This window comes from Oncorhynchus gorbuscha, linkage group LG23, assembly GCF_021184085.1.
Source record: "Oncorhynchus gorbuscha isolate QuinsamMale2020 ecotype Even-year linkage group LG23, OgorEven_v1.0, whole genome shotgun sequence".
NCBI lineage: Eukaryota > Metazoa > Chordata > Actinopteri > Salmoniformes > Salmonidae > Oncorhynchus > Oncorhynchus gorbuscha.
The window spans coordinates 1,959,057-1,984,746 of NC_060195.1; the positions used below are offsets into that span (position 1 = coordinate 1,959,057).

General features: G+C 43.9%; 1 protein-coding gene across 1 annotated transcript in view; it reads left to right on the plus strand.

Annotated features, from left to right (window-relative positions):
- hdx (highly divergent homeobox) overlaps positions 1–1,986 on the plus strand; it is a 53,677-nt gene extending 51,691 nt beyond the window's left edge. Inside the window, exon 12 of the mRNA XM_046324574.1 lies at positions 1,926–1,986. The gene's annotated coding sequence lies outside the window, so the exon portion shown is untranslated. The remainder of the gene's footprint in view (positions 1–1,925) is intronic.
- The last annotated feature ends 23,704 nt before the right edge of the window (positions 1,987–25,690 follow it).

Consider the following 25,690-nt stretch of genomic DNA (forward strand, 5'->3'; position numbering starts at 1 on the left):
CCATCCATAATGTCTGTTACTGTCTGTTACCATCCAGAATGTCTGTTACTGTCTGTTACCATCCAGAATGTCTGTTACTGTCTGTTACCACCCAGAATGTCTGTTACTGTCTGTTACCACCCAGAATGTCTGTTACTGTCTGTTACCATCCAGAATGTCTGTTACTCTGTTGGCTGTCTGTTACCATCCAGAATGTCTGTTACTGTCTGTTACCATCCAGAATGTCTGTTACTGTCTGTTACCATCCAGAATGTCTGTTACCATCCATAATGTCTGTTACCATCCAAAATGTCTGTTACCATCCAAAATGTCTGTTACCATCCATAATGTCTGTTACTGTCTGTTACCATCCAGAATGTCTGTTACTGTCTGTTACCATCCAGAATGTCTGTTACTGTCTGTTACCATCCAGAATGTCTGTTACTGTCTGTTACCATCCATAATGTCTGTTACTGTCTGTTACCATCCAGAATGTCTGTTACCATCCATAATGTCTGTTACTGTCTGTTACCATCCAGAATGTCTGTTACCATCCAGAATGTCTGTTACTGTCTGTTACCACCCAGAATGTCTGTTACTGTCTGTTACCATCCAGAATGTCTGTGACTGTCTGTTACCATCCAGAATGTCTGTTACTGTCTGTTACCATGCAGAATGTCTGTTACTGTCTGTTACCATCCAGAATGTCTGTTACCATCCACATTTACATTTACATTTAAGTCATTTAGCAGACGCTCTTATCCAGAGCGACTTACAAATTGGTGCATTCACCTTATGACATCCAGTGGAACAGTCACTTTACAATAGTGCATCTAAATCTTAAAGGAGGGGGGGGGTGAGAGGGATTACTTATCCTATCCTAGGTATTCCTTAAAGAGGTGGGGTTTCAGGTGTCTCCGGAAGGTGATGATTGACTCCGCTGTCCTGGCGTCGTGAGGGAGTTTGTTCCACCATTGGGGGGCCAGAGCAGCGAACAGTTTTGACTGGGCTGAGCGGGAGCTGTACTTCCTCAGTGGTAGGGAGGCGAGCAGGCCAGAGGTGGATGAACGCAGTGCCCTTGTTTGGGTGTAGGGCCTGATCAGAGCCTGGAGGTACTGAGGTGCCGTTCCCCTCACAGCTCCGTAGGCAAGCACCATGGTCTTGTAGCGGATGCGAGCTTCAACTGGAAGCCAGTGGAGAGAACGGATCCAGAATGTCTGTTACTGTCTGTTACCACCCAGAATGTCTGTTACTGTCTGTTACCATCCAGAATGTCTGTTACTGTCTGTTACCATCCATAATGTCTGTTACTGTCTGTTACCATCCAGAATGTCTGTTACTGTCTGTTACCATTCAGAATGTCTGTTACCATCCAGAATGTCTGTTACCATCCAGAGTGACTGTTACTGTCTGTTACCATCCATAATGTCTGTTACTGTCTGTTACCATCCATAATGTCTGTTACTGTCTGTTACCATCCATAATGTCTGTTACTGTCTGTTACCATCCAGAATGTCTGTTACTGTCTGTTACCATCCAGAATGTCTGTTACTGTTTGTTACCATCCAGAATGTCTGTTACTGTCTGTTACCATCCAGAATGTCTGTTACTGTCTGTTACCATCCAGAATGTCTGTTACTGTCTGTTACCATCCAGAATGTCTGTTACCATCCAGAATGTCTGTTACCATCCAGAATGTCTGTTACTGTCTGTTACCATCCAGAATGTCTGTTACCATCCAGAATGTCTGTTACCATCCAGAATGTCTGTTACTGTCTGTTACCATCCAGAATGTCTGTTACCATCCAGAATGTCTGTTACTGTCTGTTGCCATCCAGAATGTCTGTTACTGTCTGTTACCATGCAGAATGTCTGTTACTGTCTGTTACCATCCAGAGTGACTGTACTGACTCACACAAACACTCCACACCCTGTGCCTGTGGAAGGATCCTAAACTAACTGTGCTGGGCTCACAATGCCTTTTACATTACTTATCACTACGCCTTGTCTGGTCTAGTATCAGACACAACAATAAACAGACTCCATAATAACTGACCTGACGACTCTGTCTGTTGTTACTCTGCTCAGAATGTCTGTGACTGTTTGTTACCATCCAGAATGTCTGTTACCATCCAGAATGTCTGTTACTGTCTGTTACCATCCAGAATGTCTGTTACTGTCTGTTACCACCATAATGTCTGTTACTGTCTGTTACCACCAGAATGTCTGTTACTGTCTGTTACCATCCAGAATGTCTGTTACTGTCTGTTACCATCCAGAATGTCTGTTACTGTCTGTTACCATGCAGAATGTCTGTTACTCTGTTGGCTGTCTGTTACCATCCAGAATGTCTGTTACTGTCTGTTACCATCCAGAATGTCTCTTACTGTCTGTTACCACCCAGAATGTCTGTTACTGTCTGTTACCACCCAGAATGTCTGTTACTGTCTGTTACCACCCAGAATGTCTGTTACTGTCTGTTACCATCCAGAATGTCTGTTACCACCCAGAATGTCTGTTACTGTCTGTTACCACCCAGAATGTCTGTTACTGTCTGTTACCATCCAGAATGTCTGTTACTGTCTGTTACCATCCAGAATGTCTGTTACTGTCTGTTACCATGCAGAATGTCTGTTACTCTGTTGGCTGTCTGTTACCATCCAGAATGTCTGTTACTGTCTGTTACCATCCAGAATGTCTGTTACTGTCTGTTACCATGCAGAATGTCTGTTACTCTGTTGGCTGTGTGTTACCATCCAGAATGTCTGTTACTGTCTGTTACCATCCAGAATGTCTGTTACTGTCTGTTACCACCCAGAATGTCTGTTACTGTCTGTTACCATCCAGAATGTCTGTTACTGTCTGTTACCATCCAGAATGTCTGTTACTGTCTGTTACCATCCAGAATGTATGTTACTGTCTGTTACCATCCAGAATGTCTGTTACTGTCTTACCATCCAGAATGTCTGTTACTGTCTATTGCCATCCAGAATGTCTGTTACTGTCTGTTGCCATCCAGAATGTCTGTTACTGTCTGTTACCATCCAGAATGTCTGTTACCATCCAGAATGTCTGTTACTGTCTGTTACCATCCAGCATGTCTGTTACCATCCAGAATGTCTGTTACCATCCAGAATGTCTGTTACTGTCTGTTACCATCCATAATGTCTGTTACTGTCTGTTACCATCCAGAATGTCTGTTACTGTCTGTTACCATCCAGAATGTCTGTTACTGTCTGTTACCATCCAGAATGTCTGTTACTCTGTTGGCTGTCTGTTACCATCCAGAATGTCTGTTACTGTCTGTTACCATCCAGAATGTCTGTTACTGTCTGTTACCATCCAGAATGTCTGTTACTGTCTGTTACCATCCAGAATGTCTGTTACTGTCTGTTACCATCCAGAATGTCTGTTACTGTCTGTTACCATCCGGAATGTCTGTTTCTCTGTTGGCTGTCTGTTACCACCCAGAATGTCTGTTACTGTCTGTTACCATCCATCAATGAGGTGAGAAGGGAGGTAAAGGCAAAAAAGGCCATGGTGGCAAAGTAAATACAATATAGCACAATAAAACACTGGAATGGTAGTTTTGCAATGGAAGAATGTGCAAAGTAGAAATACAAATAATGGGGTGCAAAGGAGCAAAATAAATAAATAAATTAAATACAGTTGGTAAAGAGGTAGTTGTTTGGGCTAAATTATAGGTGGGCTATGTACAGGTGCAGTAATCTGTGAGCTGTTCTGACAGTTGGTGCTTAAAGCTAGTGAGGGAGATAAGTGTTTCCAGTTTCAGAGATTTTTGTAGTTCGTTCCAGTCATTGGCAGCAGAGAACCGGAAGGAGAGGCGGCCAAAGAAATAATTGGTTTTGGGGGTGACTAGAGAGATATACCTGCTGGAGCGTGTGCTACAGTGGGAGATGCTATGGTGACCAGCGAGCTGAGATAAGGGGGGACTTTACCTAGCAGGGTCTTGTAGATGACATGGAGCCAGTGGGTTTGGCGACGAGTATGAAGCGAGGGCCAACCAACGAGAGCGTACAGGTCGCAATGGTGGGTAGTATATGGGGCTTTGGTGACAAAATGGATTGCACTGTGATAGACTGCATCCAATTTGTTGAGTAGGGTATTGGAGGCTATTTTGTAAATGACATCGCCAAAGTCGAGGATTGGTAGGATGGTCAGTTTTACAAGGGTATGTTTGGCAGCATGAGTGAAGGATGCTTTGTTGTGAAATAGGAAGCCAATTCTAGATTTAAATTTGGATTGGAGATGTTTGATATGTGTCTGGAGGGAGAGTTTACAGTCTAACCAGACACCTAAGTATTTGTAGTTGTCCACGTATTCTAAGTCAGAGCCGTCCAGAGTAGTGATGTTGGTCAGGCGGGTAGGTGCAGGTAGCGATCGGTTGAAGAGCATGCATTTAGTTTTACTTGTATTTAAGAGCAATTGGAGGCCACGGAAGGAGAGTTGTATGGCATTGAAGCTTGCCTGGAGGGTTGTTAACACAGTGTCCAAAGAAGGGCCGGAAGTATACAGAATGGTGTCGTCTGCGTAGAGGTGTATCAGGGACTCACCAGCAGCAAGAGCGTCCTCATTGATGTATACAAAGAAGAGAGTCGGTCCAAGAATTGAACCCTGTGGCACCCCCATAGAGACTGCCAGAGGTCCGGACAGCAGACCCTCCGATTTGACACACTGAACTCTATCAGAGAAGTAGTTGGTGAACCAGGCGAGGCAATCATTTGAGAAACCAAGGCTGTCGAGTCTGCCGATGAGGATGTGGTGATTGACAGAGTCGAAAGCCTTGGCCAGATCAATGAATACGGCTGCACAGTAATGTTTCTTATCGATGGCGGTTAAGATATCGTTTAGGACCTTGAGCGTGGCTGAGGTGCACCCATGACTAGCTCTGAAACCAGATTGCATTGCAGAGAAGGTATGGTGAGATTCAAAATGGTCGGTAATCTGTTTGTTGACTTGGCTTTCGAAGACCTTAGAAAGGCATGGTTGGATAGATATAGGTCTGTAGCAGTTTGGGTCAAGAGTGTCCCCCCCTTTGAAGAGGGGGATGACCGCAGCTGCTTTCCAATCTTTGGGAATCTCAGACGACACGAAAGAGAGGTTGAACAGGCTAGTAATAGGGGTGGCAACAATTTCGGCAGATAATTTTAGAAAGAAAGGGTCCAAATTGTCTAGCCTGGCTGATTTGTAGGGTCCAGATTTTTCAGCTCTTTCAGAACATCAGCTGAATGGATTTGGGAGAAGGAGAAATGGGGAAGGCTTGGGCGAGTTGCTGTTGGGGGTGCAGTGCTGTTGACCGGGGTAGGAGTAGCCAGGTGGAAATTATGGCCAGCCGTAGAAAAATGCTTCTTGAAATTCTCAATTATGGTGGATTTATCAGTGGTGACAGTGTTTCCTATCTTCAGTGCAGTGGGCAGCTGGGAGGAGGTGTTCTTATTCTCCATGGACTTTATAGTGTCCCAGAACTTTTTTGAGTTAGTGTTGCAGGAAGCAAATTTATGCTTGAAAAAGCTAGCCTTGGCTTTTCTAACTGCCTGTGTATAATGGTTTCTAGCTTCCCTGAACAGCTGCATATCACGGGGGCTGTTCGATGCTAATGCAGAACGCCATAGGATGTTTTTGTGTTGGTTAAGGGCAGTCAGGTCTGGGGAGAACCAAGGGCTATATCTGTTCCTGGTTCTAAATTTCTTTAATGGGGCATGTTTATTTATTGGGAGAGTTCTATACGAGAGTTATGTGGTGGGAGAGTTATGTGGTGGGAGAGTTCTATAGGAGAGTTATGTGGTGGGAGAATTCTATAGGAGAGTTATGTGGTGGGAGAGTTCTGTAGGACAGTTTAATGGTTGGAGAGTTCTGTAGAACAGTTCATTGGTGGGATAATTCTATCCGAGAGTTAGATGGTTTTGTCGTAGGAGAGTTCTTTTGGAGTGTTCTGTGGTGGTAGAGTTTTGTAGGAGACATCTGTAGGAGAGTTCTGTGGTGGGAAGGTTTTAAATTAGAGTTATGTGGTGGGAGAGATTTATAGGAGAGTTATGTGGTGGGAGAGTTCTATAGGAGAGTTATGTGGTGGGAGAGTTCTATAGGAGAGTTCTATAGGAGAGTTATGTGGTGGGAGAGTTCTATAGGAGAGTTATGTGGTGGGAGAGTTCTATAAGAGAGTTATGTGGTTGTATAGTTCTGTGGTGGGAGAGTTCTATAGGAGAGTTATGTGGTGGGAGAGTTCTATAGGAGAGTTATGTGGTGGGAGAGTTCTATAGGAGAGTTATGTGGTGGGAGAGTTCTATAGGAGAGTCATGTGGTTGTATAGTTCTATAGGAGAGTTATGTGGTTGTATACTTATGTGGTGGGAGAGTTCTATAGGAGAGGTATGTGGTGGGAGAGTTCTATAGAAGAGTTATGTGGTGGGAGAGTTCTATAGGAGAGGTATGTGGTTGTATACTTATGTGGTGGGAGAGTTCTATATGAGAGTTATGTGGTGGGAGAGTTCTATAGGAGAGTTATGTGGTGGGAGAGTTCTATAGGAGAGTTATGTGGTGGGAGAGTTCTATAGAAGAGTTATGTGGTGGGAGAGTTCTATAGAAGAGTTATGTGGTGGGAGAGTTCTATCGGAGAGGTATGTGGTGAGAGAGTTCTATAGGAGAGTGCTATAGGAGAGTTATGTGGAGGGAGAGTTCTATAGGAGAGGTATGTGGTGGGAGAGTTCTATAGAAGAGTTATGTGGTGGGAGAGTTATATAGAAGAGTTATGTGGTGGGAGAGTTATATAGGAGAGTTATGTGGTGAGAGAGTTCTATAGGAGAGGTATGTGGTGGGAGAGTTCTATAGGAGAGATATGTGGTGGGAGAGTTCTATAGGAGAGTTATGTGGTTGTATACTTATGTGGTGGGAGAGTTCTATAGGAGAGTTATGTGGTGGGAGAGTTCTATAGGAGAGTTATGTGGTGGGAGAGTTCTATAGGAGAGTTATGTGGTGGGAGAGTTCTAGAAGAGAGTTATGTGGTTGTATAGTTCTGTGGTGGGAGAGTTCTATAGGAGAGTTATGTGGTGGGAGAGTTCTATAGGAGAGGTATGTGGTGGGAGAGTTCTATAGAAGAGTTATGTGGTGGGAGAGTTCTATAGGAGAGGTATGTGGTTGTATACTTATGTGGTGGGAGAGTTCTATATGAGAGTTATGTGGTGGGAGAGTTCTATAGAAGAGTTATGTGGTGGGAGAGTTCTATAGGAGAGTTATGTGGTGGGAGAGTTCTATAGGAGAGTTATGTGGTGGGAGAGTTCTATAGAAGAGTTATGTGGTGGGAGAGTTCAATAGAAGAGTTATGTGGTGGGAGAGTTCTATCGGAGAGGTATGTGGTGAGAGAGTTCTATAGGAGAGTTATGTGGAGGGAGAGTTCTATAGGAGAGTGCTATAGGAGAGTTATGTGGAGGGAGAGTTCTATAGGAGAGGTATGTGGTGGGAGAGTTCTATAGAAGAGTTATGTGGTGGGAGAGTTCTATAGAAGAGTTATGTGGTGGGAGAGTTATATAGGAGAGTTATGTGGTGAGAGAGTTCTATAGGAGAGGTATGTGGTGGGAGAGTTCTATAGAAGAGTTATGTGGTGGGAGAGTTCTATAGGAGAGATATGTGGTGGGAGAGTTCTATAGGAGAGTTATGTGGTGGGAGAGTTCTATAGGAGAGTTATGTGGTGGGAGAGTTCTATAGAAGAGTTATGTGGTGGGAGAGTTCTATAGGAGAGTTATGTGGTGGGAGAGTTTTATAGGAGAGTTATGTGTTCTATAGGAGAGTTATGTGGTGGGAGAGTTCTATAGGAGAGTTATGTGGTGGGAGAGTTCTATAGGAGAGTTATGTGGTGGGAGAGTTCTATAGGAGAGTTATGTGGTGGGAGAGTTCTATAAGAGAGTTATGTGGTTGTATAGTTCTGTGGTGGGAGAGTTCTATAGGAGAGTTATGTGGTGGGAGAGTTCTATAGGAGAGTTATGTGGTGGGAGAGTTCTATAGGAGAGTTATGTGGTTGTATAGTTCTATAGGAGAGTTATGTGGTTGTATACTTATGTGGTGGGAGAGTTCTATAGGAGAGTTATGTGGTGGGAGAGTTCTATAGGAGAGTTATGTGGTGGGAGAGTTCTATAGGAGAGTTATGTGGTGGGAGAGTTCTATAGGAGAGTTATGTGGTGGGAGAGTTCTATAGGAGAGTTATGTGGTTGTATACTTATGTGGTGGGAGAGTTCTATAGAAGAGTTATGTGGTGAGAGAGTTCTATAGGAGAGTGCTATAGGAGAGTTATGTGGAGGGAGAGTTCTATAGGAGAGGTATGTGGTGGGAGAGTTCTATAGAAGAGTTATGTGGTGGGAGAGTTATATAGGAGAGTTATGTGGTGAGAGAGTTCTATAGGAGAGGTATGTGGTGGGAGAGTTCTATAGAAGAGTTATGTGGTGGGAGAGTTCTATAGGAGAGATATGTGGTGGGAGAGTTCTATAGGAGAGGTATGTGGTGGGAGAGTTCTATATGAGAGTTATGTGGTGGGAGAGTTCTATAGAAGAGTTATGTGGTGGGAGAGTTCTATAGGAGAGTTATGTGGTGGGAGAGTTCTATAGGAGAGTTATGTGGTGGGAGAGTTCTATAGGAGAGTTATGTGGTGGGAGAGTTCTATAGGAGAGTTATGTGGTGGGAGAGTTCTATCGGAGAGGTATGTGGTGGGAGAGTTCTATAGGAGAGGTATGTGGTGAGAGAGTTCTATAGGAAAGTTCTATAGGAGAGTTATGTGGTGGGAGAGTTCTATAGGAGAGTTATGTGGTGGGAGAGTTCTACAGGAGATGTATGTGGTGGGAGAGTTCTATAGGAGAGTTATGTGGTGGGAGAGTTCTATAGGAGAGTTATGTGGTGGGAGAGTTCTATCGGAGAGGTATGTGGTGGGAGAGTTCTATAGGAGAGTTATGTGGTGAGAGAGTTCTATAGGAGAGTTATGTGGAGGGAGAGTTATATAGGAGAGGTATGTGGTGGGAGAGTTCTATATGAGAGTTATGTGGTGGGAGAGTTCTATAGAAGAGTTATGTGGTGGGAGAGTTCTATAGGAGAGTTATGTGGTGGGAGAGTTCTATAGGAGAGTTATGTGGTGGGAGAGTTCTATAGGAGAGTTATGTGGTGGGAGAGTTCTATAGGAGAGTTATGTGGTGGGAGAGTTCTATAGGAGAGTTATGTGGTTGTATACTTATGTGGTGGGAGAGTTCTATAGGAGAGTTATGTGGTGGGAGAGTTCTATAGGAGAGTTATGTGGTGGGAGAGTTCTATAGGAGAGTTATGTGGTGGGAGAGTTCTATAGGAGAGTTATGTGGTGGGAGAGTTCTATAGGAGAGTTATGTGGTTGTATAGTTCTATAGGAGAGTTATGTGGTTGTATACTTATGTGGGGGGAGAGATCTATAGGAGAGGTATGTGGTGGGAGAGTTCTATAGAAGAGTTATGTGGTGGGAGAGTTCTATAGGAGAGGTATGTGGTTGTATACTTATGTGGTGGGAGAGTTCTATATGAGAGTTATGTGGTGGGAGAGTTCTATAGAAGAGTTATGTGGTGGGAGAGTTCTATAGGAGAGTTATGTGGTGGGAGAGTTCTATAGGAGAGTTATGTGGTGGGAGAGTTCTATAGAAGAGTTATGTGGTGGGAGAGTTCTATAGGAGAGGTATGTGGTGAGAGAGTTCTATAGGAGAGTTCTATAGGAGAGTTATGTGGTGGGAGAGTTCTATAGGAGAGTTATGTGGTGGGAGAGTTCTATAGGAGAGTTATGTGGTGGGAGAGTTCTATAGGAGAGGTATGTGGTGGGAGAGTTCTATAGGAGAGTTATGTGGAGTTCTATGTGGTTATGTGGTGAGTTCTATAGGAGAGTTATGTGGTGGGAGAGTTCTATAGGAGAGGTATGTGGTGGGAGAGTTCTATAGAAGAGTTATGTGGTGGGAGAGTTCTATAGAAGAGTTATGTGGTGGGAGAGTTCTATAGGAGAGTTATGTGGTGGGAGAGTTCTATAGGAGAGGTATGTGGTGGGAGAGTTCTATAGGAGAGTATGTGGTGGGAGAGTTCTATAGGAGAGTTATGTGGTTGTATACTTATGTGGTGGGAGAGTTCTATAGGAGAGTTATGTGGTGGGAGAGTTCTATAGGAGAGTTATGTGGTGGGAGAGTTCTATAGGAGAGTTATGTGGTGGGAGAGTTCTAGAAGAGAGTTATGTGGTTGTATAGTTCTGTGGTGGGAGAGTTCTATAGGAGAGTTATGTGGTGGGAGAGTTCTATAGGAGAGTTATGTGGTGGGAGAGTTCTATAGGAGAGGTATGTGGTTGTATACTTATGTGGTGGGAGAGATCTATAGGAGAGGTATGTGGTGGGAGAGTTCTATAGAAGAGTTATGTGGTGGGAGAGTTCTATAGGAGAGGTATGTGGTTGTATACTTATGTGGTGGGAGAGTTCTATATGAGAGTTATGTGGTGGGAGAGTTCTATAGGAGAGTTATGTGGTGGGAGAGTTCTATAGGAGAGTTATGTGGTGGGAGAGTTCTATAGAAGAGTTATGTGGTGGGAGAGTTCTATAGAAGAGTTATGTGGTGGGAGAGTTCTATAGAAGAGTTATGTGGTGGGAGAGTTCTATCGGAGAGGTATGTGGTGAGAGTTCTATAGGAGAGTGCTATAGGAGAGTTATGTGGAGGGAGAGTTCTATAGGAGAGGTATGTGGTGGGAGAGTTCTATAGAAGAGTTATGTGGTGGGAGAGTTCTATAGAAGAGTTATGTGGTGGGAGAGTTCTATATGAGAGTTATGTGGTGGGAGAGTTCTATAGAAGAGTTATGTGGTGGGAGAGTTCTATAGGAGAGTTATGTGGTGGGAGAGTTCTATAGAGAGTTGTGGTAGGAGAGTTCTATGTGGTGGTTGTATACTTATGTGGTGGGAGAGTTCTATGAGAGTTATGTGGTGGGAGAGTTCTATAGGAGAGTTATGTGGTGGGAGAGTTCTATAGGAGAGTTATGTGGTGGGAGAGTTCTATGAAGAGAGTTATGTGGGAGAGTTCTATAGGAGAGTTATGTGGTGGGAGAGTTCTATAGGAGAGTTATGTGGTGGGAGAGTTCTATAGGAGAGTTATGTGGTGGGAGAGTTCTATAAGAGAGTTATGTGGTTGTATAGTTATGTGGTGGGAGAGTTCTATAGGAGAGGTATGTGGTGGGAGAGTTCTATAGAAGAGTTATGTGGTGGGAGAGTTCTATAGGAGAGTTATGTGGTTGTTCTTATGTGGTGGGAGAGTTCTATAGGAGAGTTATGTGGTGGGAGAGTTCTATAGAAGAGTTATGTGGTGGGAGAGTTCTATAGGAGAGTTATGTGGTGGGAGAGTTCTATAGGAGAGTTATGGTGGGAGGGAGTTCTATAGAAGAGTTATGTGGTGGGAGAGTTCTATAGAAGAGTTATGTGGTGGGAGAGTTCTATCGGAGAGGTATGTGGTGATAGAGAGAGTTCTATAGGAGAGTTATGTGGAGGGAGTTCTATAGGAGAGAGGGAGAGTTCTATAGGAGAGTTATGTGGTGGGAGAGTTCTATAGAAGAGTTATGTGGTGGGAGAGTTCTATAGAGAGTTATGTGGTGGGAGAGTTCTATAGAAGAGTTATGTGGTGGGAGAGTTCTATAGGAGAGTTATGTGGTGGGAGAGTTCTATAGGAGAGGTATGTGGTGGGAGAGTTCTATAGGAGAGTTATGTATGTGGTTCTATAGGAGAGTGGTGGGAGAGTTCTATAGGAGAGTTATGTGGTTGTATACTTATGTGGAGAGTTCTATAGGAGAGAGTTATGTGGTGGGAGAGTTCTATAGGAGAGTTATGTGGTGGGAGAGTTCTATAGGAGAGTTATGTGGTGGGAGTTCTATAGGAGAGTTATGTGGTGGGAGAGTTCTATAGGAGAGTTAGGAGTGGTGGGAGAGTTCTATAGGAGAGTTATGTGGTGGGAGAGTTCTATAGGAGAGTTATGTGGTGGGAGAGTTCTATAGGAGAGTTATGTGGTGGGAGAGTTCTATAGAAGAGTTATGTGGTGGGAGAGTTCTATAGGAGAGTTATGTGGTGGGAGAGTTCTATAGGAGAGTTATGTGGTGGGAGAGTTCTATAGGAGAGTTATGTGGTGGGAGAGTTCTATAGGAGAGTTATGTGGTGGGAGAGTTCTATAGGAGAGTTATGTGGTGGGAGAGTTCTATAGGAGAGTTATGTGGTGGGAGAGTTCTATAGGAGAGTTATGTGGTGGGAGAGTTCTATAGGAGAGTTATGTGGTGGGAGAGTTCTATAGGAGAGTTATGTGGTGGGAGAGTTCTATAGGAGAGTTATGTGGTGGGAGAGTTCTATAGGAGAGTTATGTGGTGGAGAGTTCTATATGTGGTGAGTTCTATAGGAGAGTTATGTGGTGGGAGAGTTCTATAGGAGAGTTATGTGGTGGGAGAGTTCTATAGGAGAGTTATGTGGTGGGAGAGTTCTATAGGAGAGTTATGTGGTGGGAGAGTTCTATAGGAGAGTTATGTGGTGGGAGAGTTCTATAGGAGAGGTATGTGGTGGGAGAGTTCTATAGGGAGAGTTCTATAGAGAGTTATGTGGTGGGAGAGTTCTATAGGAGAGTTATGTGGTGGGAGAGTTCTATAGGAGAGTTATGTGGTGGGAGAGTTCTATAGGAGAGTTATGTGGTGGGAGAGTTCTATAGGAGAGTATGTGGTGGGAGAGTTCTATAGAGAGTTATGTGGTGGAGTTCTATAGGAGAGTATGTGGTGGGAGAGTTCTATAGGAGAGTTATGTGGTGGGAGAGTTCTATAGAGAGTTATGTGGTGGGAGAGTTCTATAGGAGAGTTATGTGGTGGGAGAGTTCTATAGGAGAGTTATGTGGTGGGAGAGTTCTAGAGAGTTCTATAGGAGAGTTATGTGGAGGGAGAGTTCTATAGGAGAGTTATGTGGTGGGAGAGTTCTATAGGAGAGTTATGTGGTGGGAGAGTTCTATAGAAGAGTTATGTGGTGGGAGAGTTCTATAGGAGAGTTATGTGGTGGGAGAGTTCTATAGGAGAGTTATGTGGTGGGAGAGTTCTATAGGAGAGTTATGTGGTGGGAGAGTTCTATAGGATGTGGTGGGAGAGTTATGTGGTTATGTGGAGAGTTCTATAGGAGAGTTATGTGGTGGAGAGTTATGTGGTGGGAGAGTTCTATAGGAGAGTTATGTGGTGGGAGAGTTCTATAGAAGAGTTATGTGGTGGGAGAGTTCTATAGGAGAGTTATGTGGTGGGAGAGTTCTATAGGAGAGTTATGTGGTGGGAGAGTTCTATAGGAGAGTTATGTGGTGGGAGAGTTCTATAGGAGAGTTATGTGGTGGGAGAGTTCTATAGGAGAGTTATGTGGTGGGAGAGTTCTATAGGAGAGTTATGTGGTGGGAGAGTTCTATAGGAGAGTTATGTGGTGGGAGAGTTCTATAGAAGAGTTATGTGGTGGGAGAGTTCTATAGGAGAGTTATGTGGTGGGAGAGTTCTATAGGAGAGTTATGTGGTGGGAGAGTTCTATAGAGAGTTATGTGGTGGGAGAGTTCTATAGGAGAGTTATGTGGTGGGAGAGTTCTATAGGAGAGTTATGTGGTGGGAGAGTTCTATAGGAGAGTTATGTGGTGGGAGAGTTCTATAGGAGAGTTATGTGGTGGGAGAGTTCTATAGGAGAGTTATGTGGTGGGAGAGTTCTATAGGAGAGTTATGTGGTGGGAGAGTTCTATAGGAGAGTTATGTGGTGGAGAGTTCTATAGGAGAGTTCTATAGGAGAGTTATGTGGTGGGAGAGTTCTATAGGAGAGTTATGTGGTGGGAGAGTTCTATAGGAGAGTTATGTGGTGGGAGAGTTCTATAGGAGAGTTATGTGGTGGGAGAGTTCTATAGGAGAGTTATGTGGTGGGAGAGTTCTATAGGAGAGTTATGTGGTGGGAGAGTTCTATAGGAGAGTTATGTGGTGGGAGAGTTCTATAGAAGAGTTATGTGGTTGTATACTCTGTGGTGGGAGAGTTCTATAGGAGAGTTATGTGGTGGGAGAGTTCTATAGGAGAGTTATGTGGTGGGAGAGTTCTATAGAAGAGTTATGTGGTGGGAGAGTTCTATAGGAGAGTTATGTGGTGGGAGAGTTCTATAGGAGAGTTATGTGGTGGGAGAGTTCTATAGGAGAGTTATGTGGTGGGAGAGTTCTATAGGAGAGTTATGTGGTGGGAGAGTTCTATAGGAGAGTTATGTGGTGGGAGAGTTCTATAGGAGAGTTATGTGGTGGGAGAGTTCTATAGGAGAGTTATGTGGTGGGAGAGTTCTATAGGAAGAGTTATGTGGTGTATAGTTCTATAGGGTTATGGGAGAGTTCTATAGGAGAGTTATGTGGTGGGAGAGTTCTATAGGAGAGTTATGTGGTGGGAGAGTTCTATAGAGAGTTATGTGGTGGGAGAGTTCTATAGGAGAGTTATGTGGTGGGAGAGTTCTATAGGAGAGTTATGTGGTGGGAGAGTTCTATAGGAGAGTTATGTGGTGGGAGAGTTCTATAGGAGAGTTATGTGGTGGGAGAGTTCTATAGGAGAGTTATGTGGTGGGAGAGTTCTATAGGAGAGTTATGTGGTGGGAGAGTTCTATAGGAGAGTTATGTGGTGGGAGAGTTCTATAGGAGAGTTATGTGGGTGGGAGAGTTCTATAGGAGAGTTATGTGGTGGGAGAGTTCTATAGGAGAGTTATGTGGTGGGAGAGTTCTATAGGAGAGTTATGTGGTGGGAGAGTTCTATAGGAGAGTTATGTGGTGGGAGAGTTCTATAGGAGAGTTATGTGGTGGGAGAGTTCTATAGAAGAGTTATGTGGTGGGAGAGTTCTATAGAAGAGTTATGTGGTTGTATACTTATGTGGTGGGAGAGTTCTATAGGAGAGTTATGTGGTGGGAGAGTTCTATAGGAGAGTTATGTGGTGGGAGAGTTCTATAGAAGAGTTATGTGGTGGGAGAGTTCTATAGGAGAGTTATGTGGTGGGAGAGTTCTATAGGAGAGTTATGTGGTGGGAGAGTTCTATAGGAGAGTTATGTGGTGGGAGAGTTCTATAGGAGAGTTATGTGGTGGGAGAGTTCTATAGGAGAGTTATGTGGTGGGAGAGTTCTATAGGAGAGTTATGTGGTGGGAGAGTTCTATAGGAGAGTTATGTGGTGGGAGAGTTCTATAGGAGAGTTATGTGGTGGAGAGTTCTATAGGAGAGTTATGTGGTGGGAGAGTTCTATAGGAGAGTTATGTGGTGGGAGAGTTCTATAGGAGAGTTATGTGGTGGGAGAGTTCTATAGGAGAGTTATGTGGTGGGAGAGTTCTATAGGAGAGTTATGTGGTGGGAGAGTTCTATAGGAGAGTTATGTGGTGGGAGAGTTCTATAGGAGAGTTATGTGGTTAGGAGAGTTCTATAGGAGAGTTATGTGGTGGGAGAGTTCTATAGGAGAGTTATGTGGTGGGAGAGTTCTATAGGAGAGTTATGTGGTGGGAGAGTTCTATAGGAGAGTTATGTGGTGGGAGAGTTCTATAGGAGAGTTATGTGGTGGGAGAGTTCTATAGGAGAGTTATGTGGTGGGAGAGTTCTATAGGAGAGTTATGTGGTGGGAGAGTTCTATAGGAGAGTTATGTGGTGGGAGAGTTCTATAGAAGAGTTATGTGGTGGGAGAGTTCTATAGGAGAGTTATGTGGTGGGAGAGTTCTATAGGAGAGTTATGTGGTGGGAGAGTTCTATAGGAGAGTTATGTGGTGGGAGAGTTCTATAGGAGAGTTATGTGGTGGGAGAGTTCTATAGGAGAGTTATGTGGTGGGAGAGTTCTATAGGAGAGTTATGTGGTGGGAGAGTTCTATAGGAGAGTTATGTGGTGGGAGAGTTCTATAGGAGAGTTATGTGGTGGGAGAGTTCTATAGGAGAGTTATGTGGTGGGAGAGTTCTATAGAGAGTTATGTGGTGGGAGAGTTCTATAGGAGAGTTATGTGGTGGGAGAGTTCTATAGGAGAGTTATGTGGTGGGAGAGTTCTATAGGAGAGTTATGTGGTGGGAGAGTTCTATAGGAGAGTTATGTGGTGGGAGAGTTCTATAGGGGAGAGTTCTATAGGAGAGTTATGTGGTGGGAGAGTTCTATAGGAGAGTTATGTGGTGGGAGAGTTCTATAGGAGAGTTATGTGGTGGGAGAGTTCTATAGGAGAGTTATGTGGTGGGAGAGTTCTATAGAAGAGTTATGTGGTGGGAGAGTTCTATAGGAGAGTTATGTGGTGGGAGAGTTCTATAGGAGAGTTATGTGGTGGGAGAGTTCTATAGAAGAGTTATGTGGTGGGAGAGTTCTATAGAAGAGTTATGTGGTGGGAGAGTTCTATAGGAGAGTTATGTGGTGGGAGAGTTCTATAGGAGAGTTATGTGTGGGAGAGTTCTATAGGAGAGTGTGGTGGGAGAGTTCTATAGGAGAGTTATGTGGTGGGAGAGTTCTATAGGAGAGTTATGTGGTGGGAGAGTTCTATAGGAGAGTTATGTGGTGGAGAGTTCTATAGGAGAGTTCTATAGTTATGTGGTGGGAGAGTTCTATAGGAGAGTTATGTGGTGGGAGAGTTCTATAGGAGAGTTATGTGGTGGGAGAGTTCTATAGAGAGTTATGTGGTGGGAGAGTTCTATAGGAGAGTTATGTGGTGGGAGAGTTCTATAGGAGAGTTATGTGGTGGGAGAGTTCTATAGAAGAGTTATGTGGTGGGAGAGTTCTATAGGAGAGTTATGTTTGTATGTGGTGGGAGAGTTCTATAGGAGAGTTATGTGGTGGGAGAGTTCTATAGGAGAGTTATGTGGTGGGAGAGTTCTATAGGAAGAGTTATGTGGTGGGAGAGTTCTATAGAGAGTTATGTGGTGGGAGAGTTCTATAGGAGAGTTATGTGGTGGGAGAGTTCTATAGGAGAGTTATGTGGTGGGAGAGTTCTATAGGAGAGTTATGTGGTGGGAGAGTTCTATAGGAGAGTTATGTGGTGGGAGAGTTCTATAGGAGAGTTATGTGGTGGGAGAGTTCTATAGAAGAGTTATGTGGTGGGAGAGTTCTATAGGAGTTATGTGGTTGTATGTGGTGGGAGAGTTCTATAGGAGAGTTATGTGGTGGGAGAGTTCTATAGGAGAGTTATGTGGTGGGAGAGTTCTATAGAGAGTTATGTGGTGGGAGAGTTCTATAGAAGAGTTATGTGGTGGGAGAGTTCTATAGAAGAGTTATGTGGTGGGAGAGTTCTATAGGAGAGGTTATGTGGTGGGAGAGTTCTATAGGAGAGTTATGTGGTGGGAGAGTTCTATAGGAGAGTTATGTGGTGGGAGAGTTCTATAGGAGAGTTATGTGGTGGGGGAGAGTTCTATAGGAGAGTTATGTGGTGGGAGAGTTCTATAGGAGAGTTATGTGGTGGGAGAGTTCTATAGGAGAGTTATGTGGTGGGAGAGTTCTATAGGAGAGTTATGTGGTGGGAGAGTTCTATAGTGTGGTGGGAGAGTTCTATAGGAGAGTTATGTGGTGGGAGAGTTCTATAGGAGAGTTATGTGGTGGGAGAGTTCTATAGGAGAGTTATGTGGTGGGAGAGTTCTATAGGAGAGTTATGTGGTGGGAGAGTTCTATAGGAGAGTTATGTGGTGGGAGAGTTCTATAGAAGAGTTATGTGGTGGGAGAGTTCTATAGGAGAGTTATGTGGTGGGAGAGTTCTATAGGAGAGTTATGTGGTGGGAGAGTTCTATAGAGAGTTATGTGGTGGGAGAGTTCTATAGGAGAGTTATGTGGTGGGAGAGTTCTATAGGAGAGTTATGTGGTGGGAGAGTTCTATAGGAGAGTTATGTGGTTCTAGTTCTATGGAGAGTTATGTGGTGGGAGAGTTCTATAGGAGAGTTATGTGGTGGGAGAGTTCTATAGGAGAGTTATGTGGTGGGAGAGTTCTATAGAAGAGTTATGTGGTGGGAGAGTTCTATAGGAGAGTTATGTGGTTGTATACTTATGTGGTGGGAGAGTTCTATAGGAGAGTTATGTGGTGGGAGAGTTCTATAGGAGAGTTATGTGGTGGGAGAGTTCTATAGGAGAGAGTTATGTGGTGGGAGAGTTCTATAGGAGAGTTATGTGGTGGGAGAGTTCTATAGGAGAGTTATGTGGTGGGAGAGTTCTATAGGAGAGTTATGTGGTGGGAGAGTTCTATAGGAGAGTTATGTGGTGGGAGAGTTCTATAGGAGAGTTATGTGGTGGGAGAGTTCTATAGGAGAGTTATGTGGTGGGAGAGTTCTATAGGAGAGTTATGTGGTGGGAGAGTTCTATAGGAGAGTTATGTGGTGGGAGAGTTCTATAGGAGAGTTATGTGGTGGGAGAGTTCTATAGAAGAGTTATGTGGTGGGAGAGTTCTATAGAAGAGTTATGTGGTGGGAGAGTTCTATAGGAGAGTTATGTGGTGGGAGAGTTCTATAGGAGAGTTATGTGGTGGGAGAGTTCTATAGGAGAGTTATGTGGTGGGAGAGTTCTATAGAAGAGTTATGTGGTGGGAGAGTTCTATAGGAGAGTTATGTGGTGGGAGAGTTCTATAGGAGAGTTATGGTGGGAGAGTTCTATAGTGGTGGGAGAGTTCTATAGGAGAGTTATGTGGTGGGAGAGTTCTATAGGAGAGTTATGTGGTGGGAGAGTTCTATAGGAGAGTTATGTGGTGGGAGAGTTCTATAGGAGAGTTATGTGGTGGGAGAGTTCTATAGGAGAGTTATGTGGTGGGAGAGTTCTATAGGAGAGTTATGTGGTGGGAGAGTTCTATAGGAGAGTTATGTGGTGGGAGAGTTCTATAGGAGAGGTATGTGGTGGGAGAGTTCTATAGGAGAGTTATGTGGTGGGAGTTCTATAGGAGTTCTATAGGAGAGTTATGTGGAGGGAGAGTTCTATAGGAGAGGTATGTGGTGGGAGAGTTCTATAGGAGAGTTATGTGGTGGGAGAGTTCTATAGAAGAGTTATGTGGTGGGAGAGTTCTATAGAAGAGTTATGTGGTGGGAGAGTTCTATATGAGAGTTATGTGGTGGGAGAGTTCTATAGAAGAGTTATGTGGTGGGAGAGTTCTATAGGAGAGTTATGTGGTTGTATAGGAGAGTTATGTGGTGGGAGAGTTCTATAGGAGAGTTATGTGGTGGGAGAGTTCTATAGGAGAGTTATGTGGTGGGAGAGTTCTATAGAAGAGTTATGTGGTGGGAGAGTTCTATAGGAGAGTTATGTGGTGGGAGAGTTCTATAGGAGAGTTATGTGGTGGGAGAGTTCTATAGGAGAGTTATGTGGTGGGAGAGTTCTATAGGAGAGTTATGTGGTGGGAGAGTTCTATAGGAGAGTTATGTGGTGGGAGAGAGTTCTATAGGAGAGTTATGTGGTGGGAGAGTTCTATAGAAGAGTTATGTGGTGGGAGAGTTCTATAGGAGAGTTATGTGGTTGTATACTTATGTGGTGGGAGAGTTCTATAGGAGAGTTATGTGGTGGGAGAGTTCTATAGGAGAGTTATGTGGTGGGAGAGTTCTATAGGAGAGTTATGTGGTGGGAGAGTTCTATAGAAGAGTTATGTGGTGGGAGAGTTATATAGGAGAGTTATGTGGTGGGAGAGTTCTATAGGAGAGTTATGTGGTGGGAGAGTTCTATAGGAGAGTTATGTGGTGGGAGAGTTCTATAGGAGAGTTATGTGGTGGGAGAGTTCTATAGGAGAGTTATGTGGTGGGAGAGTTCTATAGGAGAGTTATGTGGTGGGAGAGTTCTATAGGAGAGTTATGTATGGGAGAGTTCTATAGGAGAGTTATGTGGTGGGAGAGTTCTATAGGAGAGTTATGTGGTGGGAGTTCTATAGAGAGTTATGTGGTGGGAGAGTTCTATAGGAGAGTTATGTGGTGGGAGAGTTCTATAGGAGAGTTATGTGGTGGGAGAGTTCTATAGAAGAGTTATGTGGTGGGAGAGTTCTATAGGAGAGTTATGTGGTGGGAGAGTTCTATAGGAGAGTTATGTGGTGGGAGAGTTCTATAGTTATGTGGTGGGAGAGTTCTATAGGAGAGTTATGTGGTGGGAGAGTTCTATAGGAGAGTTATGTGGTGGGAGAGTTCTATAGGAGAGTTATGTGGTGGGAGAGTTCTATAGGAGAGTTATGTGGTGGGAGAGTTCTATAGGAGAGTTATGTGGTGGGAGAGTTCTATAGGAGAGTTATGTGGTGGGAGAGTTCTATAGGAGAGTTCTATAGGAGAGTTATGTGGTGGGAGAGTTCTATAGGAGAGTTATGTGGTGGGAGAGTTCTATAGGAGAGTTATGTGGTGGGAGAGTTCTATAGGAGAGTTATGTGGTTTCTATAGGAGAGTTATGTGGTGGGAGAGTTCTATAGGAGAGTTATGTGGTGGGAGAGTTCTATAGGAGAGTTATGTGGTGGGAGAGTTCTATAGAAGAGTTATGTGGTGGGAGAGTTCTATAGGAGAGTTATGTGGTGGGAGAGTTCTATAGGAGAGTTATGGTGGTTGAGAGTTCTATAGAGAGTTATGTGGTGGGAGAGTTCTATAGGAGAGTTATGTGGTGGGAGAGTTCTATAGAGAGTTATGTGGTGGGAGAGTTCTATAGAAGAGTTATGTGGTGGGAGAGTTCTATAGGAGAGTTATGTGGTGGGAGAGTTCTATAGGAGAGTTATGTGGTGGGAGAGTTCTATAGGAGAGTTATGTGGTGGGAGAGTTCTATAGGAGAGTTATGTGGTGGGAGAGTTCTATAGAAGAGTTATGTGGTGGGAGAGTTCTATAGGAGAGTTATGTGGTGGGAGAGTTCTATAGGAGAGTTATGTGGTGGGAGAGTTCTATAGGAGAGTTATGTGGTGGGAGAGTTCTATAGGAGAGTTATGTGGTGGGAGAGTTCTATAGAAGAGTTATGTGGTGGGAGAGTTCTATAGGAGAGTTATGTTGTGGGAGAGTTCTATAGGAGAGTTATGTGGTGGGAGAGTTCTATAGGAGAGTTATGTGGTGGGAGAGTTCTATAGGAGAGTTATGTGGTGGTAGAGTTCTATGTGGTGGGAGAGTTCTATAGAGAGTTATGTGGTGGGAGAGTTCTATAGGAGAGTTATGTGGTGGGAGAGTTCTATAGGAGAGTTATGTGGTGGGAGAGTTCTATAGAAGAGTTATGTGGTGGGAGAGTTCTATAGGAGAGTTATGTGGTGGGAGAGTTCTATAGGAGAGTTATGTGGTGGGAGAGTTCTATAGGAGAGTTATGTGGTGGGAGAGTTCTATAGAGAGTTATGTGGTGGGAGAGTTCTATAGAAGAGTTATGTGGTGGGAGAGTTCTATAGGAGAGTTATGTGGTTGAGTTCTATAGTTATGTGGTGGGAGAGTTCTATAGGAGAGTTATGTGGTGGGAGAGTTCTATAGGAGAGTTATGTGGTGGGAGAGTTCTATAGGAGAGTTATGTGGTGGGAGAGTTCTATAGGAGAGTTATGTGGTGGGAGAGTTCTATAGGAGAGTTATGTGGTGGGAGAGTTCTATAGAGAGTTATGTGGTGGGAGAGTTCTATAGGAGAGTTATGTGGTGGGAGAGTTCTATAGGAGAGTTATGTGGTTGTATAGTTCTATGGTGGGAGAGTTCTATAGGAGAGTTATGTGGTGGGAGAGTTCTATAGGAGAGTTATGTGGTGGGAGAGTTCTATAGAAGAGTTATGTGGTGGGAGAGTTCTATAGGAGAGTTATGTGGTGGGAGAGTTCTATAGGAGAGTTATGTGGTGGGAGAGTTCTATAGGAGAGTTATGTGGTGGGAGAGTTCTATAGGAGAGTTATGTGGTGGGAGAGTTCTATAGAAGAGTTATGTGGTGGGAGAGTTCTATAGGAGAGTTATGGTGGGGAGAGTTCTATAGGAGAGTTATGTGGTGGGAGAGTTCTATAGGAGAGTTATGTGGTGGGAGAGTTCTATAGGAGAGTTATGTGGTGGGAGAGTTCTATAGGAGAGTTATGTGGTGGGAGAGTTCTATAGGAGAGTTATGTGGTGGGAGAGTTCTATAGGAGAGTTATGTGGTGGGAGAGTTCTATAGGAGAGTTATGTGGTGGGAGAGTTCTATAGGAGAGTTATGTGGTGGGAGAGTTCTATAGGAGAGGTATGTGGTGGGAGAGTTCTATAGGAGAGTTATGTGGTGGGAGAGTTCTATAGGAGAGTTATGTGGTTGGAGAGTTATGTGGTGGGAGAGTTCTATAGGAGAGTTATGTGGTGGGAGAGTTCTATAGGAGAGTTATGTGGTGGGAGAGTTCTATAGGAGAGTTATGTGGTGGGAGAGTTCTATAGGAGAGTTATGTGGTGGGAGAGTTCTATAGGAGAGTTATGTGGTGGGAGAGTTCTATAGAGAGTTATGTGGTGGGAGAGTTCTATAGGAGAGTTATAGGAGAGGTATGTGGTGGAGAGTTCTATAGGAGAGTTATGTGGTGGGAGAGTTCTATAGGAGAGTTATGTGGTGGGAGAGTTCTATAGGAGAGTTATGTGGTGGGAGAGTTCTATAGAAGAGTTATGTGGTGGGAGAGTTCTATAGGAGAGTTATGTGGTGGGAGAGTTCTATAGGAGAGTTATGTGGTGGGAGAGTTCTATAGGAGAGTTATGTGGTGGGAGAGTTCTATAGGAGAGTTATGTGGTGGGAGAGTTCTATAGGAGAGTTATGTGGTTGTATAGTGGTGGGAGAGTTCTATAGGAGAGTTATGTGGTGGGAGAGTTCTATAGGAGAGTTATGTGGTGGGAGAGTTCTATAGGAGAGTTATGTGGTGGGAGAGTTCTATAGAAGAGTTATGTGGTGGGAGAGTTCTATAGAGAGTTATGTGGTGGGAGAGTTCTATAGGAGAGGTATGTGGTGGGAGAGTTCTATAGGAGAGTTATGTGGTGGGAGAGTTCTATAGGAGAGTTATGTGGTGGGAGAGTTCTATAGGAGAGTTATGTGGTGGGAGAGTTCTATAGAGAGTTATGTGGTGGGAGAGTTCTATAGGAGAGTTATGTGGTGGGAGAGTTCTATAGGAGAGTTATGTGGTGGGAGAGTTCTATAGGAGAGTTATGTGGTGGGAGAGTTCTATAGAAGAGTTATGTGGTGGGAGAGTTCTATAGGAGAGTTATGTGGTGGGAGAGTTCTATAGGAGAGTTATGTGGTGGGAGAGTTCTATAGAAGAGTTATGTGGTGGGAGAGTTCTATAGGAGAGTTATGTGGTGGGAGAGTTCTATAGAGAGTTATGTGGTGGGAGAGTTCTATAGGAGAGTTATGTGGTGGGAGAGTTCTATAGAGAGTTATGTGGTGGGAGAGTTCTATAGGAGAGTTATGTGGTTGTATAGTTATAGGTGGTGGGAGAGTTCTATAGGAGAGTTATGTGGTGGGAGAGTTCTATAGGAGAGTTATGTGGTGGGAGAGTTCTATAGGAGAGTTATGTGGTGGGAGAGTTCTATAGGAGAGTTATGTGGTGGGAGAGTTCTATAGGAGAGTTATGTGGTGGGAGAGTTCTATAGGAGAGTTATGTGGTGGGAGAGTTCTATAGGAGAGTTATGTGGTGGGAGAGTTCTATAGGAGAGTTATGTGGTGGGAGAGTTCTATAGAGAGTTATGTGGTGGGGGAGAGTTCTATAGGAGAGTTATGTGGTGGGAGAGTTCTATAGAAGAGTTATGTGGTGGGAGAGTTCTATAGGAGAGTTATGTGGTGGGAGAGTTCTATAGGAGAGTTATGTGGTGGGAGAGTTCTATAGGAGAGTTATGTGGTGGGAGAGTTCTATAGGAGAGTTATGTGGTGGGAGAGTTCTATAGGAGAGTTATGTGGTTGTATACTTATGTGGTGGGAGAGTTCTATAGGAGAGTTATGTGGTGGGAGAGTTCTATAGGAGAGTTATGTGGTGGGAGAGTTCTATAGAGAGTTATGTGGTGGGAGAGTTCTATAGAAGAGTTATGTGGTGGGAGAGTTCTATAGGAGAGTTATGTGGTGGGAGAGTTCTATAGGAGAGTTATGTGGTGGGAGAGTTCTATAGAAGAGTTATGTGGTGGGAGAGTTCTATAGGAGAGTTATGTGGTGGGAGAGTTCTATAGGAGAGTTATGTGGTGGGAGAGTTCTATAGAAGAGTTATGTGGTGGGAGAGTTCTATAGGAGAGTTATGTGGTGGGAGAGTTCTATAGAAGAGTTATGTGGTGGGAGAGTTCTATAGGAGAGTTATGTGGTTGTATGTGGTGGGAGAGTTCTATAGGAGAGTTATGTGGTGGGAGAGTTCTATAGGAGAGTTATGTGGTGGGAGAGTTCTATAGAGAGTTATGTGGTGGGAGAGTTCTATAGGAGAGTTATGTGGTGGGAGAGTTCTATAGAGAGTTATGTGGTGGGAGAGTTCTATAGGAGAGTTATGTGGTGGGAGAGTTCTATAGGAGAGTTATGTGGTGGGAGAGTTCTATAGGAGAGTTATGTGGTGGGAGAGTTCTATAGGAGAGTTATGTGGTGGGAGAGTTCTATAGAAGAGTTATGTGGTGGGAGAGTTCTATAGGAGAGTTATGTGGGAGAGAGTTCTATAGGAGAGTTATGTGGTGGGAGAGTTCTATAGGAGAGTTATGTGGTGGGAGAGTTCTATAGAAGAGTTATGTGGTGGAGTTCTATAGAAGAGTTATGTGGTGAGAGAGTTCTATAGGAGAGTTATGTGGTGGGAGAGTTCTATAGGAGAGTTATGTGGTGGGAGAGTTCTATAGAAGAGTTATGTGGTGGGAGAGTTCTATAGGAGAGTTATGTGGTGTATACTTAGAGTTCTATAGGAGAGTTATGTGGTGGGAGAGTTCTATAGGAGAGAGTTATGTGGTGGGAGAGTTCTATAGGAGAGTTATGTGGTGGGAGAGTTCTATAGGAGAGTTATGTGGTGGGAGAGTTCTATAGAAGAGTTATGTGGTGGAGAGTTCTATAGGAGAGTTATGTGGTGGGAGAGTTCTATAGGAGAGTTATGTGGTGGGAGAGTTCTATAGAGAGTTATGTGGTGGGAGAGTTCTATAGAAGAGTTATGTGGTGGGAGAGTTCTATAGGAGAGTTATGTGGTGGGAGAGTTCTATAGGAGAGTTATGTGGTGGGAGAGTTCTATAGGAGAGTTATGTGGTGGGAGAGTTCTATAGGAGAGTTATGTGGTGGGAGAGTTCTATAGGAGAGTTATGTGGTTGTATACTTATGTGGTGGGAGAGTTCTATAGGAGAGTTATGTGGTGGGAGAGTTCTATAGGAGAGTTATGTGGTGGGAGAGTTCTATAGGAGAGTTATGTGGTGGGAGAGTTCTATAGGAGAGTTATGTGGTGGGAGAGTTCTATAGAAGAGTTATGTGGTGGGAGAGTTCTATAGGAGAGTATGTGGTGGGAGAGTTCTATAGGAGAGTTATGTGGTGGGAGAGTTCTATAGGAGAGTTATGTGGTGGGAGAGTTCTATAGGAGAGTTATGTGGTGGGAGAGTTCTATAGGAGAGTTATGTGGTGGGAGAGTTCTATAGGAGAGTTATGTGGTGGGAGAGTTCTATAGGAGAGTTATGTGGTGGGAGAGTTCTATAGGAGAGTTATGTGGTGGGAGAGTTCTATAGGAGAGTTATGTGGTGGGAGAGTTCTATAGGAGAGTTATGTGGTGGGAGAGTTCTATAGGAGAGTTATGTGGTGGGAGAGTTCTATAGAAGAGTTATGTGGTGGGAGAGTTCTATAGAGAGTTATGTGGT